Source organism: Bombus fervidus, chromosome 12, assembly GCF_041682495.2.
Source record: "Bombus fervidus isolate BK054 chromosome 12, iyBomFerv1, whole genome shotgun sequence".
Classification (NCBI taxonomy): domain Eukaryota; kingdom Metazoa; phylum Arthropoda; class Insecta; order Hymenoptera; family Apidae; genus Bombus; species Bombus fervidus.
In genome coordinates this window covers 7,249,667-7,256,176 of record NC_091528.1, presented here as the reverse complement: position 1 = coordinate 7,256,176, position 6,510 = coordinate 7,249,667, and the positions used below count along the sequence as shown (strand labels likewise).

Genomic DNA, 6,510 nt, shown 5'->3' with positions numbered 1-6,510 from the left:
TAAAACAGACGCGATCATCATTTTATCGCAACTCTAATTCAAACCGTAATCATTCTATCGCGACACTAATAAGAAGCCACGTTATTATTTCGCAACTCTAATTCAACCCGTAATTAATCTCTCGCGACACTAGTAAGAGAAACCGCGATTTACCCAATGTGATGATGGTCCGACATATACATCGGCCAAAAAAGAAAAAAAAGAACTACTAATACTACTAGTACAAATACTAAAAGCGAGCATAGTGACAAAGTAGTAACGAGAATGACTTTCCATGCTCTGGATGATCCAGAGAATGGAGAGCCATTGGTAGTTGCCCTCTTGAATGACAGTTTGCCGGGCCTCTTCAGCTCATAGCCTCTTCTTTCTTCGGGCGCAATGCCCGCTGAAACGTAAATCTAGGCTCGAGTCTTTCTAATCGTAAAATAAAAAATAACTTATAAAGTAAAATAAAAAGATAAATCGCGGATGCTATTCCCAGTGCACATGGACGACCAACGATCATAGAGACCGCTGTCCGTTCGCATGTGCAAGCTCGAGCAATAAACGTTCGTTTCGGAATCCACTCGCGACCACGACCGCGATATTCGAAAAATCGATAGGCAAGGCTCAAGACAAATGGTATGCTCCATTCGTGATGCCAGCTTCACCGCCGATTTTTCAAATCAAATTTCCTGAAACAGGTTGGGCACGCGAAAACGCGCCTACCCGACGAAAGACTGTGCCAACCTGCCCGGCCCTACCTACTTATAGTTAACATTCATACCAGAAAATATGCTACCTATCCTACCCGGAAACCTCTATTTAAAACTGAAAAAAAAATGGCAAAACAAGCACACCAACACATTCACTCCACGGTTCTCACACATAACCCGGGCGCAAAGGCCTACGCTAGAGAGACGTCCCGGGACGCCTCCGACACCCGAGTTTCGTATACAACTTTCACACTCTAATGTACGTACCATTTTCCTGAAATCGACTGACGATGGCTAGCGACCATTGCGTAAAAATATTCTGTATATTTCAACTTTAATTATTCAAATATATTTAAACTTCAATTTTAATTAAATATCCATAATCGTATATAATCATGTATATGTATATCATATAAAGAAATAATTTGACTAGAACAGATCATCGTATTTTAATCAAAGTAATTATCATTGCAGTTTAATAAAATACTGAGATTAGTAACATCACTGTTTGTAATCCACTATACCTATTTATTAACACTGCTATTTCCAATTGGTAATTGGTAATTGGATTCATGTTTCTAAATCCATAACTATTTCAAAATTATAATGAATAGCAACAACGACGCAATTCCACAGCCTAACCACATACACACACAGTGGAAAATACGTCGTGCACGATACGCTAACGCAACGTCAGTCGCTGAAAAAATTCTTAAGCTTATAGACTACTCATCATGCCCATTGCCTTCTTCCCACCCAAGAAGCACCTGAGCACGTGAATGAGATTCTGACAAGGAACATGGAAGGGGTTAAACCTGAAAATCCTATGCTAAAAATATGATTAGCCTATCTATTATATTTTCTGTCTAACGGGCTAATATTCTTTGATTTTGCAATCTAATTTCATTTTAAATTTTAATAATTCTAAATTGTACTTTACTTTATTATTTTGATGAACAATTAAACTACAATGAAGGAAATTAATGAATAATACAGATATTTATTAAATATAAAATAAAATTCAAAGCAAGTAATATTTATATCAATGAATAACAATGGACTCTTCTAGATGAACTCTATTACCCAAAATATCCTCAGGCGATATCTTTATCAAAACACATCTTTGAAAACACAAAGAAACGTTCGAAACTTGTTTTGATTCTGATATCAACCTGCCGCGAAGTGTTTTCTTGCACGTGAAATTTGATAACACCCGTCATAACGGACAGTCAAAGTTATACTTTAACATATACTTTCGTATTTCATATTCCGAATTTTACTGAAATTATACTGTGTATACCCAAATAATAAAACTGCTTCGTACCATCGTAAAGTAAAAGATTAAAATAAATATCATTTATAGCCTTTATCAGCATTATAATAACTTTAATCATAATTTAATTTCCATATTAACGAAGTCTGAGGGTATCAGACTTCTTCACTACAAAATACTTTGATTTTATAAATAATTATAATGAATATATTGTGAAATTTTCAATCATATGCATATATATACTAATTATATCTCATAACATAACATATTATTATATTATTATCAACATTATATTACTTATACAAAATACTTTATATTACAGTATGTAAATATCATACTGATATTATGTATATATTATGTATATTATCATCAACATTTAAAAACACGGTGTGCAAGAAAACCTATCCTGAACTAATAAATAAAATACAGACAAAAAATGTTACTACTCACGGGTATAAATACCCGCGGTCACTATGCTCGTCAAAAATTCTACGTATACAACCGATCACCCGTGTCGATTCGGACCTTTCATCCTTCGACATGATTGAATGACCGGAGGAACACAAATACATGCGACTCACGATTAGATGTGAAGAATATTGTCTTCGATGTTGTTCTGATCCAAGGAAGTTCGTCATCAAGCCATCATCAAATTGGAACCGTCGAATTCAATGGAAGAAAACTGTAACAAAGTATAGAATATTTTAATTTACTTGTAATGACGGTGTTAATTACTTTATAAGTTTGAAATGATAAAAGACTAATTTCTACTAAATAAACATTTTTTCTAATAATATTCAATTTAGGAATGAAAAATTTACAAGTTGTCAAATTTTCAATTAAATTTTATTCTTTAATTAATAATAATTATGAAATATAAGAAATCGACTTAAATAAAATACAAAATAGATAGTTACTTACATTTTTTGGCTTTTGAAACACCACGAGGAATGTTCCAGGGAACAGGAAAAATGGGAAGAAGTGGCATACCTTTAACAAGATATGAATTATTATAATTTATTTTGAGAAATACAGCGATGGTTGATCAAAAAATTTAACATAATAAAATATGAAACTCTATGAAGACTTAACTTTAATAGTAAAAGAAATTGAAATTCTAATAAACTATAATTAGAATAAAAATTAAAATACTAATATAAAAACTTAAAACCAGATTTTAGTTTTTAATTAATAATAATTACAGCGAAATACAAGGAATAAAATTAATAAAATACAATGTGCAAAGATTCTTACATGTATAAATTTAAAATACCGCTACATCCTTCCCAAAGAAGAGGAAAAAAGATGGAAGTTATGAAAAACCTGTAACAAAACATGTTAAATATTATAAGTTGTTCTTGAAAACGTACATGTGATTTTTATTGCGTATTTCAATAGCAAAATTTTAAGATTTTAGTTCGATAAATAAATTACAATGCAGTGTGCGAAAAACTTACATTCTTGAGCTCCAGGAAAGGCTTTATCCTCTTGCGAGACCTGCGACTCTACTACCGAAAACGAATGTATAACAAAGAAAAAAGAATAATAGACTATTGACGCGTATGTTTAAGTCAAATGACAATCGACGAACACACTGACTCTAATTTCGCGTCTGATTATTATAATTAAATTTAATGAAAGTTGTTATGCTCTAAGTCAATATTAAATGTGATTTAACGCAACAAGCACTGATTCTACCAACCGCATTGCGCGCGGTCACAAAAATATTCTGAAAGAAAAACTTTATAAGAGGTAGGGGATAGGGAAAAGAAAATTTTTTCTTTTTTCTGTCGAGTGTTTGTTTACGAAAATACTGCTTGTCTAGAACTACAAATTAATTATTATTTATTTACAATAGGTAGAATCATATATCATATCAAGAGAACGAAAATATACATAGAAATATCATACCAAGAATACGAAAGAAAATATATCGTTAGCTTATTTACAATATTTTTCAAAGCATTATTGTCAAATATGTATATATATATATATCAATATTTCATAATACGATTAATTTGTAAAAATTACCCGCCAAATTGAATGTTCGCCATTACAGCTTCAAATACTTTATGCATTACGTGACTTCCTTCTAATGTAACATGGCGTACTTTTTCTAACCGTTAAACAAAGCTGCGCAATACGAAAAAAACGCGATGCGCAGAACCTATTCAAACTTGTCTGTGATAGCGTACTTTCTCGAACGTAATAGAAGTTATTGAAAATGACGAAATTAATAGTCAATATTATATTACAGACAACTTTCGAATAATGAAACAAAATGAAAAAGTTATTTGAATTTTTTACTCAAATGAAACAGAATCGAGAAAATCTATGTCAAATTTATGTTAAATAATCTTTTCAATTTCTTCGGAAACATAATTTAATATATTCGAAAGAAAAAAGTAATTTCGTTAATCTTTCATTTTTCATCTTGGTATTCTTAATAAACCGTAAATTTAGAATTTGTTATATTAGATATTAATTAAGTTAATATCACAAAATATTTATAATAAATGGAGTTAATTGCATAGTGAATAAATATTACCAATTACCTAACTAAAAAAAGGAAACAAACGTATAAATACGTTTGCCTTTCTTAAAATATATGAAATATTAGCTCATTTCGAGATAAAAGTTGTTAAATTTACCGTTAATCACCATGCATCCTTTCGACTTTCATTCTGTCCTTTCAAATTTCGCAGCATCCCTCTAATATTTTCGCTCGGAATCAAGTAATTGCAATCTGCATAAAAAAAGAACAAAATATTAAAACAAATGTATAGAAAGAACAAATTATTTGAAAATAAAACAATGATCAAGGTCAAATTGCTTTTCGAAAACTCATTATGCGAGCTACCGACAAATGGAGCAATCAAAAAGACAATTTAAAAAAAGAAGATTAGTAAATAATAGATTATAATGAAGTATTAAAGAAAAACGTACAATTAAATGAAAATAACGATAGCGTGGATTTGTACTTGGCAGAAAAATTTGTATGAAAGTATCAAAGATACCTATCGCCAAATGACACGAATTGATCTACGTCTAATCTCTTTGATTGTCTACACTTAACTGACACCCCGTACCGCGATTTACCCATCGAATTTCGTCAAGCAAGGAGTGGGAGGGGGCAGCTCACTAGTTATATACGTATGCACGAATAGGATTCGTCAAATTCCTGAGAAACTTATGCTCAAGAATATGTTTTCAGCAATAAACATATTATACCTTGAAAGAAAAAAAAAATATATTAGACTGAACAGTAAGATGCACCTAGAAACTATAGAAAGTAAATACAAATGATCTAATATCATTTCGATGAACAAAAATGAACCTAAGAAACTGATTAATTGATACAAAACTAGAAAAAATAATTTTTAATTCAAAATAAAATAATATCTAGGCCGAAGGAACTGTGATTAACTTAGATCTTGTACATACGTATGTATACAGAAGAGACTGCATAAACATATTTATTATTCTTTCATATATATTTTATTCGTATGACAATTTTTATTAATTATATGTTAGTCATACATTATTATGAATCATTAATGCTATTGTTAATCTAACGACTATAATCAATTATTCGTATAGATGTTAAATCATTTAACACTTATAACATGTAACTTATAATTTATAGCACTTACAACTTATAACGAATAATTGATTATAATCGTCTTAAAATCTCAAAACATTTAACATTTATAAGATTTTTTCATATGTCATTCGTATGACAAATTTCATCAATTATATGTATGTTATTTATACTTGCTGTTATTATTCATAAATGTTTTAAGACATTGGAAATTCTTTTATCATCATTTTTTATTAATTCCAATCGATATAGAACAAAATAAGATGATTTTAATGTGAAGGGAGGTTATAATATTAAAATAAAACCCTACTAACCTTCTTAGTAGCTTTTATTGTGTAAATTGTACAAAATATTTTGAAATCTCACTAGCACTCTAACGAGACAAGACTATCGCAATTAATAATCACTGATTGGTAAAATTTAAAACGTATATAAAAATTATAAGATGTTCATTGAAAACACTACATTTCGCAAGAATCATCATGTATTGAAACAGTCAATTATTCAGTGCATTAATGAACCATGATATACAGACACCAATTATGAAAGCATCTTTGGCATTGATTTTACATTTAAAACTATTGTTCATATTTTCAAGTTGACTCCAGATTTTACTATTATCATCACGATTATCGTGTCTGTGATGGCAAATCGTACGTTGCTCAAGTTTATAAAAAAAAGACTGACACGAGTACCAAAATTCTTGTTTTACGTGCAATATGAAGTTTACCGACTGAGCTTGAAAGGAACTATAAGAAGAAAGGAATATCGCCATCTAGCATAAAATAAAGAACAATCTTTTAGAGTTTTGGAGCCATGGATATAGAAACACATCTTATCTGATGAATATATACAATAGAATCATATACGAGGTACAAAATGCAGAACCATATCTAATTAAATAAATAGATTAAAAATAGTAAAATATTATCTGAGCAATT

The 6,510-nt window shown here is 30.1% G+C and overlaps 1 long non-coding RNA gene across 1 annotated transcript; it reads right to left on the bottom strand.

Moving 5' to 3' along the window:
- Positions 1–2,891: 2,891 nt before the first annotated feature.
- On the bottom strand, positions 2,892–3,929 carry LOC139992970 (uncharacterized). The gene is made up of 3 exons (XR_011801257.1): positions 3,426–3,929; positions 3,223–3,291; positions 2,892–2,958 (listed from the first exon to the last, which is right to left on the bottom strand). It is a non-coding gene; the product is annotated as an uncharacterized lncRNA (long non-coding RNA).
- Between the last annotated feature and the right edge of the window lie 2,581 nt (positions 3,930–6,510).